Source organism: Cupressus sempervirens, chromosome 5, assembly GCF_028749045.1.
Source record: "Cupressus sempervirens isolate cs-2001-9-10 chromosome 5, ASM2874904v1, whole genome shotgun sequence".
NCBI classification, from domain to species: domain Eukaryota; kingdom Viridiplantae; phylum Streptophyta; class Pinopsida; order Cupressales; family Cupressaceae; genus Cupressus; species Cupressus sempervirens.
This window is the reverse complement of record NC_143122.1, coordinates 43,243,678-43,258,006: the sequence shown is the minus strand read 5'-3', so window position 1 is coordinate 43,258,006 and position 14,329 is coordinate 43,243,678.

Genomic DNA, 14,329 nt, shown 5'->3' with positions numbered 1-14,329 from the left:
AGGGATTTTAGATTGAGGATAATCTACTTCTCTTAGATCCTAAAAATTATGACACAATTTAGGATTATATCATCAAAGTCAATGAGTATAGGGCACTTCTTAAAGATTGTGGAAACCCCATGAAGGATGATAGGTTGATACATCACATCCTAAAAAAGATACCTAATGAGTATGCAAACTTTGTTTTGAGTTTTAATACTCAGAAGTTGACCATGGGATTTGCTTACCAGAAGCCTTCCTTTGATGGATTTGCAGACATGTTGATTGTTGAACAATCTCACTTGGTGGATTTTGGACTTCTCAAGTTATCTAAGACCAAATCCTTGGTGGCTAGTGATGATTCCTAATCAAGTCAAGGGGGAAAAAGCAACAACAAGAAGAAGTAGTGGAAGTAGAAAACACAATCTTAGACACAACATGACTCCTCTCAACAAGGCAGTTCTTCTTCAAACAAGAAGGGAAGTAATGAAAAGAAGGACAAAGTCTTTTGTGCATATTTTAAAAAGCCAAATCATGACGAGCATCATTGTAAAAAAAAATGAATCGATGAGTTAGAAAATCTACTCAGGAAGAATAAGATTCAAGTGCCAAGTAATTCCAAGGATTCTACTCCAACCTCTTCAAAGGGTAAAGGTCAAGCACTTATGGCCAACACAAATTCTTCATCGAAATGGATACTTGACTTAGGTGCCTCATACCACATGGGTTCTTCAAAGAAAGACTTTTCTTCATTGAAGTAGTCATAGGTACAACACATCTTCATGGGAGATGATGCAAAGATGGAAGTTAAAGGGAAAGGACATGTTGAAATGGAATATAGGGAATTCAAAGATGTTCTCTATGTTCCAAATCTAAGTTCCAATCTCCTATTAGTTTACCAAATCACTCACCTTGGAGATGGTAATAAGGTTGAGTTCCTTCCTTATTTAGTGATGGTGCGAAGTCTCAAAGATGATTCATTGGTAGGAGTTGGGAAAGTCAATGATGACTGGAGGCTTTATTCCTTCTCCCATTTTGTGCCTAAGAGTTCTTCTCAAGCCTTTTTAACTCACTCTACTTCAAACATCAACTTATGGCATGAGTAGTTTGGTCACCTTGACTTCCGCTCTCTTTAGCAACTTTGCTCAAAACACATGGTTAAAGGTCTACCCAACATCAACTTTTCTAAGGGGGAGTATTCATCTTGTTCAATGGATATGAATCTCAAGGAGAAGTATGATAAAGGGAAGTCTTCTCGAGCTCGAGTTATTCTTTAGTTAGTTCACATCATATTAGTAAGACCATTTGCAGTGACTTCAATCAGCCAAGGCTGCTACATACTCACATTTTTTGATGACTTTTCAAGATTCACTTGGGTCTTCTTCCTTCATCACAAGAATGAATTGGTTCATAAGCTTCAAGACTTCAAGACACGTGTTGAACACAAGTCAAGGAAAGCCATCAAGGTACTTAGAGTGGACAATGACAACATATATGTTGATAGAAGGCTTAAGAACTTTTGTAGAATTGAGGGGATTCATCTTCAAAACTCACTAGCATTTAGTTCACACAAGACAGATGTTGCAGCAAAGATGATTAGGACTCTCAAGAGCATGGAAAGTTGCATGATTAAGGCCAAGTCTCTCGATCCTACACTTGAAGTTTAAGCCATTAGAAATGCTACTCACATACTTAATAGGTCTCCTCATCTAGCCTTAGATGGCAAGGCTCCTTTTGAAGCATGGTGCGATAGAAAACTAGTTGTGAGTCACCTTAGAGTCTTCGGTTGTCCAGCATGGGCTAACCTTTCTTCCAGGAATTGCAAGGCACCATCACCTAGGCCTTGTACCTTTATTGGTTATGAAGACAATGTAAAGGCTTATAGACTTATGGATCCAGAGACTCATGAGATTTTTGTGGAGAAGGATGTTCACTTTGAGGAAAGTTCTCTAACCTTATCCTCTACTCCTCTTCACATATCATACATAGTGGAAACTGATAGTGACACCAATGATAGTGCTTCAACAGATTCAGACATGTGGGATTCTATTGATAGTTGTAGTGAGAGGTCACATTAGTCCAGTCCACATGCTTATATTGCCACAATGAAAGGTCCATCACAACATGGTACATCTTGTCTTCCAGCTCTAGCTTCACTTGACTTGTGAGACAAACTTGAGCACATACATCTTCTCATTGATGATGATACTTCTACAGTTGTTGCGAGGGCTCACTCTGACCCTCATGTCCATTCTCTACATGATCAATCTAAATAGGTTGGTGTGATTATGGATCCTTATCAACAGCAATTAGTGGACGTCTCTTTGTCAATAGAGGAGATAGATGGTTTAGTGGAATAGGTTCAGTAGACATCCTTGCCAAATTTGCATTCATTCTTTTCAGCACAGTTGGAAGGGTTGAACTTCAGCATCAGTATAGGGATACTTGAGCAGGTTTCAGGGCTAGCACTCATCTTTAGGACTCTACCTTGGGCATTGTTTCTTCCTAATGGGAGGAACACCATTCTGCATTCATGGACCAACTTCTTCCTTGGAGCAGCTTTCACTTGTTGGCATTCTTCTTTTGGGGGGGGGGGGGGGGGTTGGGGAGCCTATTTTGTCTCTCTTCCTTCTCTTATTCTCTTTTTTATACATTGGATGTATGTCGTAATGGGGGGGTCTTGATTACTCCATCCATTGATGCATCCTCTTTTATCTCTCTTTTTGGGAGAGGGTTTTTCCCATGAGGTTTTCCCTCTTTCTCCGCTTTATGGGAGATTGCATTTCATTATGTACATGGGTACCTTACATGGCCTAGTAGATGGGACCCATTATGCATCTTCATCCTAGTTCGTAAGCTTAAGGGCATTCCTCTAAGTTGCACTTAAGGGGGGGGTGTTGGTGTAAATAAGTACTTTACTTTTTACACTTAAGTTTACTTAGGTTAATGCATTATTTAATTATTTTGCATTATTTAATTATTTTTATTTGTGAGACACTTAGGAGTTTGTACAACCTTGTGAGTTGTCATGTTGACAACACAAGAGTATGCACCTCTATTTGAGCACATGGTGTCTACAACACTAATTTGTGTGTCCCACCCTTGTAGACTTATCCTCTCATCACCGCACTTACTTACGTGCTTAATGGAGGATAATCCATATCTAGTGGACATGTGCTTGGTTGTGTGACACTTCATGGTGCTAACTTCTATGCATTCTAGAAGCTCTCCTATAGCCTTTATATTTAGGCACTTCTAGTTTACTCTTAGTATCGAGTATTGAATACATTGTTATTCTGATCATACTCTCTCCATTTTTGGTCTACAGTTGTGCTTGTGCTTGAGTTCTTAGTTCCTGAGTGAATTTTTCCCTTAGGAAAATTCTTACACATACATATAGAGATTTGAGATGACCATTACAATGGAAGCTTAATTGGTTCATCTTCTAAAAATGACAAATGGCAAGGTGCTAGTTTGTCATATTACAAAATTACAAAAGAAAATAAAAAGGGGACATAATATAAATCATTTAGACTTCTTCCCCTATTCTATTTTTTCCCTATATGTCTTAGCAGCAACCATTATTGGAATTAGGTCTTCATGTTTGGGTATGTGGATATTAGTATACCTTAAGAGCCATTTAGAATGTTTTATAGCCAATTCCTTCATAGCATTGGACTAATTTGGCAGTTCCTCTTTGGCCACATGTATACATCCATTAAGTGCCTATAATTTGGTGATCCTGTCTTGACTATGGAATTTTATGTCTAACAAACTATCTAGGAACCTAAAAAAAATTTCCTTCATGATAGTGACTCCAATAAGTGCTTTTCCTTGGCCACTAGTTTGAGAGTCTGTATGGAATCCTCTCATAAGTTAAAATCTTCTTTCCTATGTCTTCTTCACCTTTTCCTCTATTTCTTTGAGCCCTTTTTCTACAAATTGGATCATCTCAATTTTAAATTGCATGCTTTGAAGCCACTCAAATAGAGGCTCATATCCTTTTCGTAAGATTTTAGCTTGCACCACTTCTTTCTCTCTCATTTGGATGAAAATCTTCAAGAGGGAGATACAATATTCGCACTTCACCCTTTCTCCTACCAAAGTGTTGCTATTTGATATAATGTTATCATTTTCTATTTCCAATCTTAAGATAACAATACCAATCTACTTCACAATTCCAAATCCTTATGATTTGAGTTTCTCAATCCATTCTTTACCAATCTGGCCATAAGGCCTATCTTCTTGGAGCTGGGAAATGAGAGCTTGCACTTTAGCTATGGTAGGAGTCTAGGTCGTAGACATACCAGAGATAGTTGCTAATGGAGTGACTAGTTTCCTAATAAATTTGTTCAGTCCTTCTATCTCATTTTTCATCTTGATCTTTAATAACTTAAGGCTTTCTAATTTTCCTTCAATTACTTCATTACTTGACCTCCACAAGCCAACTTTTGTGTCATGTATGGCCTCTCCTAGATCGATTGAATGTAGAGTGAAATCATCAGGGGTCATGTCCTCGATTCTCCCTCTTTCTTTTGGCTTGGCTATTTTCACTGTCAAGTGCCCTGTTTCTAGATCTTGCCCAAGTACTAACAATGTCTTTTGTTCTTTACTTTTGTCAATGTAGTCTTGGAACAAAATGCGAGAGATACAATATCTTTTGTAGAAATACTTTCATCTTTTCTCTTTCTTTTCCTTTCCAAAGTATCTTCCAACTAGGAATCTATTCCTATCACTTTGGAAGCTATTCTATGTGATTCAATACTGAACATCTTTTTCTTAATTGGAGTAAATGTTATAGTAGTTAAAGAGAAAGGATTTTTTTAATCTTTAGAGATGAACCTGGAAGAAGTTTTCTTCATCACCTCATCTGACTCGGTAGATTCACAACTACTACTCTTTTCATTCCCTAAGTCCACTATCTATATAGGGGAACCACTTGGCCTCAAAAGTGAAGCATCTACTAAAGGAATAGGGCTATGATGAGGAGATGGAACTAGAGTAGTATGAGGGGAAGGGACTAGAGTGGAGGCACTATCCTTTGGTTCTTCCATCTTCTTCTCTTTAGTGCTAGTCTAGGTTCCTATGACTAGTAAGGAACCATAATGAAGAGTCTTAGCTATAGGGACATTCTTGTCTAGAGGTTGATCACCTCCTCCTAAAGGTTTAGCTAGACCTTGGGTGGATGCTATGGTCACACCTGTTGTACCACTCTGAGATGAAGTAGGTGTTACAACTGCCAAAGAGGCTTGATTGGTTGCACCCTTGCTCAAGCTGTTCCTGGTTGTCCAATCAACCCATCTCCCAATTCTCTTGATGATCCTAACCATCATGATATTAAGATTCTCTTCCACATCTACATATGGTTCATAATTTATAGGAATTCCCCTCAACTTAGTCAAATATGTATTACTATACATGTTTTGACCATCATCTTCCAATCAGCTTCCCAACTCATCCTTGCAATTAGCCCAATAATCTTCTATAGTGGTGACATGCTTGATCACACTTCCAATTTGTAGCACCTCTCTTGCATATCCATTTGGATCGAACATAGGTCTCGCAACCTCATATTCTTCCAACTTATACTTAGTCTCAAATGCCTTGAGCATAATGTTGGCATTAGACTGAGACTCACAACTGTAAGGTCCAACCTTCATGGGGAATTTATATCCATTCTTCTTTAAACTAGCACTTAGTGCATTCACCTAGATAGCTTGTCTCCGGATCTCCATCAACACAATCATATCACTCGGGTGTCTGAGAAACTTCAAAGTGAATCCATCAAAAGCTATAAGGCACAAATACAAAAATAATGAGAGTTGAATAAAGTATCTACCAAACTGACTAATGGCCACCATTACTTCTGGGCTAAACCTCATCTCCTAACATCCTTAGAGTTCCTTGCAAATCCTCATTTTAAACAAGTCATTAACTTTGACATATTTTACATAGCTATTCTATAGCTGCAAGCATGGATAAAATTCATAAATTTTCACATCATAATGGAAGTTCTCTATTCTACAAAGGTTTGGCCACAATTTTAGAGAAGCTAACATATAAATTAGGAAAGAAGACATGTAGAAGGTATTGTAAAACTTTGTGGCACTGAGGGCTCTAGATAGATGCTCACTTACCTCATATTCCTAATCAACATAATGTGTATCTAAACTGATGATTTGTACCAAAAAGAAATATTGTTCAAAAAAATTGAGTCCTTCTAACTCACTTTTCAATTGATGTAAAAGAACCAAAATGTCTACGATCTATGGCTTGAGATCAGTTTTGAAAAGAATCTTAGGAACCTTACTTTTAGCTCGTCATGGCTTTTGGAACTAGGACCTCATAATTTCCTTCTGCCACACCATTTTTTTCAAAGAGAACTTGGACATGGCTCCTCCTACTATCAACTCAAAAAATTCTTCTTGCTCTGGAACTCGAAGGCAATTGACTAAAATTTACCTATCAATTGAAGTTAAAACTATATGATCAGGCAACAAATTTTTTTAGGTTTCTAGATTGTAGTGATTTATACATTCAACAATCAGTTCAGGAACTTAAACTACCACTAGAAATCCAAATTCCCACTTCCTCAAAGTTTCTCTATTACAGGGTGAATTGGCTCTATCCTCAACCTCCTTTGAAAATCTTGCATTTCAAGGAAATAGAGCGAGGTTTCTTTAACATTTTGCAATGTTGACTTAATTCCATTCAGTCCATCGAATCTAACAAATCTAGTTGCCATTTTATCTGAGATAGACATGAATTGAAATCTTAAAATTGAAAGCAATTTATAGAGTAGAACTTTGCAACTATGAGAGCTTTGAAAACACTATTCAATTCACTGACATAATAGTCCAATAAAGAAAGCAGTAATTTGAAAATCCATTATGTTCATCTCTATATAGGATTCCTATTTCACGTATTAATCTTCAAGACCCATGTCGCATGAGTGAATTAAAGGATAAATCTGTTAAATTAGTAAATGTAGGGGTTTGTAATGGATTTTTCCATCTCTTTTCACTATTTCAATTGGCTCAATAGTAATTTTCTTTAATTACATACTTACTTTCCCATTTTTCAACAAGTTCCAGAGAATTAAGAATGGAGTACTCTATAAGGAAAAAATTTCTCAGTCAATTTTTTCTTAAAATACCTTCCCAAATGTGATTAACTTTCTTCCATTATCATTTTTAAGTATCTTGTGATCGATCTATGAGCCCAACATGCTTGTAGAAGTGATTTTTTAATAGATGTAGAAAATTGACTTGTAGGGTTGGAAACTTGCAGAGGAGAAAGCAATTTTTGTTTTTCTGTCCTTGCATTTATTTTCACTTTACACTTGAAGTTTAGGTGTCTCTAAGCTTTGAAAAATCTAAAAAGGGTTGTAAAAGTGAAAAAGGAATCCATTTACTTGTTTTCTCTCTCACAAATGCATTTGTCAAAACATTGACTTCATGGGTTGAAAGTCCACCATGGAGAAGTTACTTCAGATTTTTTTGCTAGCTATGATTCTGAGAACTATGATTAATCTTGAGTGACTCCCAAGGTGGAATACTATAATGTAAGGATGATCTATCCATAAAACAACTCATTTCTTCCTTGCTTTAGCTTGTAAACCTCATTTGTTGACCTTTGCAAAAAATCACCTTCATGGGTCGAAAACCCACCAAGGAGAAGGCAATGTTGGGGATAAGCCATGAACAAGTTCATTCTTGGAAATAACTTAGTGAAAATCATTATATGACCCAAGAATCTCCATCGAATTAGGTTCTAGACTACCCACAAACTGACGACAACAAGGAAAACCCACCCAATTATGTAATGCGAGGGAAGAAAAAAGATGAAAAACCTAATGGAGGAACTTTTCACTTGAGGGGAAAGAACTAGACTTGGACATAACCAGACTAACCTAAGACACGAGATGATTTTCCACTTTGCAAAATGGGTACAAGATGAAAAGTGGGGCAAGAAAATCCTTTAATAGGGTGTGTGCTTCATTGTAAGTTAAGGTCTTTTTACTAGACACACTTTTAGTAGGGAGTTTAAATCCTTTAATAGGGTAAGATCTAATAATCTTTTAAGCCTTTAATATGGTAGATATTTCACAAGGTTGATCATGTTTCATGATCAAACACTATAACCTTCATTGGATATACTTTATTACTATAGTAGTGAAGATTTTTCGGTGTCATCCCCACCCAAGTTTTACCTTCTCCTTTGAGGGTTTTAGGGTAACCAAATATCTTGTGTCATAGATGTGTTGAATATTTTACTTTCATGCTATGGATGTATATGATTAATTTGGTATTTTAGTTTATGTGCATAGATTGTGAGATGGATGTGTGGTGAATCATTTTTTATTCTAGAAGTTTTAAATGTTGATTCACTCCCCCTGCTACTTAGAGTTTACTTTCTCATTGTATTTCCAACAATTGGAACAAAGTAATTAGAATTATAAGGAGAATGTTGATAAATCTAGAAGAAATCATAATTTTGAAATTAGTGATGAGGTAATGGTTCATTTGAGAAAAGGAAGAGTTCCTATTGGAGCATACAAAAAACTAAAGATGAAGAATGTTTAACCTTGTAAGATCTTGATGAAGTTGTCTAGTGGTAATGCTTATGAAGTTGAGTTACCTAATGACATGGACATATCTCCTATATTCAATGTTGTCATTTTGTATAAATATCATGAGTCAAATGATGAAGCTGTGGTATCAGATAATGATCCTAATAAGTCGATTGAAGATGTTGAATGGATATTGGATGAAAGAGTTGGTAAGAGCATATGAGGAAATGATTACTATAAGTATTTGACAAAATGGAAGAACAAACCTATAAAAGATTGTACATGGATTTCCTGATCTACGTTAGATTCACTTCATGTTCTGACATCTCAATGATTGAGGAGAAAAATTTTCTTTCAATCCCTATCGTCATATGTAGGAGCATCCTAGGTTGCATTTCTATCATGCATATTTTCTTTCTTTCTTGTTGCTATCGAGTTGCAATGTACTACATTGCTAAGTCTCTTAGTTGTTCCCAACTTTGTAGTTGGTGCCAAGTTCATAGTGGTTGTTGAGTTCTCTATGTCTATCAAGTTCATAGTTGCTAGCAATTTATCCTTTGTTTATTGAGCTTTATTTGGTTTCCAAGTTATTCTTTTGTGTCCAAGTTCCTTTAGTGTCTAAGTGCTACCGAGTTTCTTTGGTTGTTGAGTTGCAACATTTTGTTGGATTCTTTGGTTGTCGAGTTGTCTATGTGCAACTTCTTGTTGGACCCAAACTTTGCATTTAATTTAGTAATAGGTATCTATTATGAGCTAACTTGTGGTTTATCTAAGAATTTAATATGAGAATTTTTTTTTGGTTGTATTGAACTAGGTCAACTTGTGGTCATACATGTATTTAAAGAGGGCATTGGTAGAGTATTAGATATAGAGTTAAGATGGTAGAAATTTAGTAGGAACATAAGCAATCTAAGATGCAAAGTTTGATCATTGAAGATCAAATTTGAATTCTAATGTTCCTAAAACCTAGAAGTCCTTATAGCTAGCCATGTATCTAATATCTTTGATGAATATGTGAAAGCATTTAATCCTCTATCTCCTAATTTTGCTATTATTTGTTGTTTTTTATTTTGCATAGTGTTTACTCTTTTAGGTGGTTGTATAGTTTTAGGTGTGCCTTTGGCTCTAGTTATCTCATCCCTCCATAGGTCAATGAGATACATAATTCTATTTCTTACTACCATATGTATCTAATTTTTTATACAAGAATAATGCATCTCCAGTTGTACTCATTATTTAATCCACATTTCCTATCCATTTTGCATGATTATAGGTTCATAAGGTGAAATTTTTAGCTTTATCATTTGATATGTCAATATTGATTATGCATTTCAGTTATTTGAATATCCTCTTCATAGAGACTTTGTGTGATTCATTTAGTTTAGGTTGAAATTATCACTACAAAAGATTCTACATTTATGATATCAAGCCATGTGTTAGTCAAATATAGTAAGCCACTGATCACAAATTAATACCTTGTCTATATTACCTTCAATGAGTAATCATATTTTTTTAGCTTAAAACTAGCCACTATAGGATTTCAAAAAGGTTTAGAGCTCTCCATTCTAAAATCCTTTAGTTATTCCTTTACATGGATTGAGATAAAAAAATAATATCAAGTTTTTAGACTTCTCAACTTGTTACAAATGAAGAATTTAACCTCTCCTATAATAAAGACATCAATGTCAATTTGCATTTCATTTGTGAGCTTCTTTCTTGAAACATATTTACCTCAAAATGTAATTTCATTAAATGGAATTTCAATGATGATCATTATACCTTAATAAAATTTATAGTATATATTATTTTTAGTATTACTTTATTAAAATTAATCTTTAGGAGATAATTTTATAATTTTAATCCATACAAATCCTTTTACAACTTGACAACCATACTATATTCATATGATAATGTTGAAACATCAAGTTGTTCCATGGACAATTCTACTTTGAAGCCATTTAAGAATTTAGACTTGACATCCATTTGGTAATTGTTGAGATCCTCCAAAGTGGCATAAGAAATAAATAATATAATTTCCTTAAACATAGGAATAGGAATTTTTATTTATTGAAGATAATTGCTTCCCTTGATGTATATCCATTGCAAACTAATACGGCCTTGTTTCTTATTACTTCTTTTGCTTTGTTTTATCTATTTTTAAACACATGGTTTGTATTGATTTCATTCTCATCATTAGGTATAGCAACCAAAATTGAAGTATTTTCCTTGTGAATATTATTCATCTCCTTTTCATGGAATCAATCTAAATCTCATATTTTTATTCTCTATAGATATTTTTTTGGTTCTACTTTTTCAATAAAAGAAATTTATTCTTTTTCTTTAGTTAACTTCCTTCTAGTTTTCATAACTTTATTTTCTCTTGGAATATCATTATTAGAATGATTCACTATTACATACCTTGATATCTTTAGAGTTTCTTGAATTTTTCATTTTTGGCTCTCATCTTTTATATGAATATCTACATTTTAAACATTTTGTACAATAGGAATAATTTGACGTCGACTCCATGGTAAGGTATATTTTCATTGATTTGTATTTGTATCTTATTCATCTAAATCATAACACCTAGCTCTTGGCTAAATCTAAATTTCCTTATCCACTCTAACATTTGAACTTTCATTTTTTAACTTTTTATTGTAATCATTTTTGGTCTTACTCTTGGCATACTATCTGACAAATATTCATTGACCATTTCAAGGATAAAGAATTTCTCAAATGGTGTATCTTCATATAATATTTTCTTCAAAAAAAAAAAATTACATAGCAGATTTTCTACCATACTAGATTCCATATGGAATCTTACAAATTCTACTCTTCATCTATATATTGTTAAAGATATAGTGTCTTATCAGTGTTGCCTCTCTCAAATAGGTATTTTATTTCACAACAATTTAGAATAAGTAAATGTAGGGGGATTGAATGAGTTAACCTCAGGTACAAATGTACAAATTTAACTTTTATTCACTTTGAATACTTCAAATCTAATCATTAAGTAGCTCATCCTTATAGAAAATAATTAGCAACATAAAACTTGTAGTCCACTATCCTAATTGTAAAATACTTGTAGAATGTAAAACATTAACAATAAAACATCTTAGTAATATATACACAAGTATGATAGAAGGATTTAATGTGGAAACCCAATTTAGGAAAAAACCACCAATAACATGTTACCAAATTTTCACTCTTCTCAACTGAGTTTTGTGAGAAGCAAACCATGTTAATGGTTATAAAACATACTATTAAATATGACCATTTTAAAGGATTTAATCACCCTATTAGGTGTGGCCTTCTTAGAGGGGTTTAGAATATTCCATTAGAATGTCACCTTGATTAAATGATTTCAAACTTATATAATGGTTAGAAAGTAACAAAATGTTGATTTGATAAATACAAATCACTTTGCAAATACAAATCACAATGTAGCTCATACGTTGATCAAATAGCTGACCTCTATTATCATTTACATGTATGATATGTTTGACACTCCTTCAAGCTATCACACTTCACTTCTTCATAAATATTCTCAATCTCCTCCTTTATTTTGCCAAGAAATAGCATGAACAAAAAATCTAGTTGTTCATCTTGTTAGGTCAAATTTATGACTCCTTAAATAGGTAGTTCTTATCTTTTTTGACTTAAACATCATCATGCATCTTAGAGTTTCGTTAGATTCACTAAATCCTTCCATATTTTCATTTTCTCTTTTCTCTTCTCAAAAATTCTTCAAACTTCTCTTTGAATGCATGCATAAAAATGCTCAAATATAGTTTTTAATGCATTAAATGCTCCTGGTCATCCATTCTTATCTTCAAAAACACTTTCCATATTCTAAGAATTCAATTGTGTTGGACAAAAATTAAGATTTCCTCACAAACTGAAAAATGTTGTCACTTTTCCAACACTTGGTTTTGATGCTCAATCATCACTAAATTACTTGGTCAATACTAATTGTTTTGTCCAGCATACTCTCTGATACTTGATCGACAATGATGCTTGGTTGACGCTGCATTTTTCTCCACTTATACTATTGCTTGATCAACACTCATGTCACTTGGCATATACTTCTAGTTTCTTAATCTTATGCTCTTTTTCTTGATCAAGCCTATGTACTTGATCTTCTATTGATAATTTCTTCTAGGCTTCAATACAACTATCTTATCCACTTGGGTTATGTTTAAACAATCATATTATCTTGTCAAAGTCCAACTGATCAAGCTCCCATTCTAGTTTCCCAAAACTCAACATTTCATCTAGGTCCTTTTGATATCTCTTCTTCTCAAATCCTCTTCATTAATCATCTTGATATGGTGCTCTCCTCAAATAGAAACTTTCTCACCAATAATATTTGACATCAATGGAAACATTAGAATTATTTGAATTATAGATCCAAAAATCTCCCTCTTTGGTATTGATGGCAACACCTCTAGTTACAATGAAATAAAAAATATTCAATTGCTTTGATAAGCTCCATCTATATTTAGTATCAGATCTTCATTAATATCCTTATTTTTACTTTTATTCACATCTTAGTGTCCAACAATCATGTCTCCTTTTAGTTTCATTATAATTTCCATCCATCCAAATTTGATCTTCAACACAAAGACTGCCTTTATCTTAACAGATCATAAAATTAACCACCTCCATTTTTAATTGCTCAGAACACGTTGCATTGATTTGAAAATTCACTTTACTTTATCTCTTTATAAAATCTTCCTCTAAATGTCTTCATATACTCTCCCTTTGGATGGTACTATCATAACATTCTTTCTCTTTGATAACAATGCTAAAGAAAGCTCATCCTTCATATTCACCATGTATATATCTTCATGTTACTATTCTAAATTTTATTCATCATCTATCATCATTGTTTCATCATTTATAAAACATTTGTGCTTCTCTATTTAATACTTTATGAAACTCCTAAAGTATGATTTTCTTCATCGACATGTAATATATTATGATCAACACATTGTTGTAATTCTTTAGAATAATGGAGAGGGGGTGAATTAGTTATCCAAGGTCCAAATGTACAAACAAAACTTTTCAATGCTAATTAGAGACATATCCATAACACCATAACATGCATGGATCCATTAGATCATACAATACCTTAACATAGTAGTGGTGAAAATATAAGAGTAACTAAGAGGGGAGGGGTGAATCAGTTACCAAAAAAATAAATCACAAATCCCTTATATGTATATACTAATCAAAACTAAAATATTTTGTAACTCAGTAAACACACAAGAAAAATGCTTAACATGAAAATCTTAAGATATTATCTTTGATTGATCCTACTTTAACTTAGCTACATAAAAATAAAAGAAATAGCATGAACACAATTGACACTAAGAATTAACATGGAAACTCAATTTGGGGAAAACCACTGATTGAAACTAGTTACTAATTTTCACTCTTCTAAAGTGAGCCCTATTAAGAGTCAACCCTGTCAAAGGTTACAAAACACACTATTAGGTGTGACTCTATTAGAGGATTTAGTCACCTTGTCAGAAGTGGCCTTTTTAGATGTCTTTAGAAAATTCAATAGAAATTCTAGCTTGTTAGAAGTTTTACAAATACGTGATAAGCCAACTCTATTAAGAGATTTGGATCACTACTACAATGGTTAGAGAGTAACAATGTGGAGACCTAATTTCTGATGCAACTAAATTGCTGATTATAAATCTCAATTTTGGCATGTATACTTGATCATTCCTGATTCAATGTATCTTTTCATATAAACAAGGATATTAT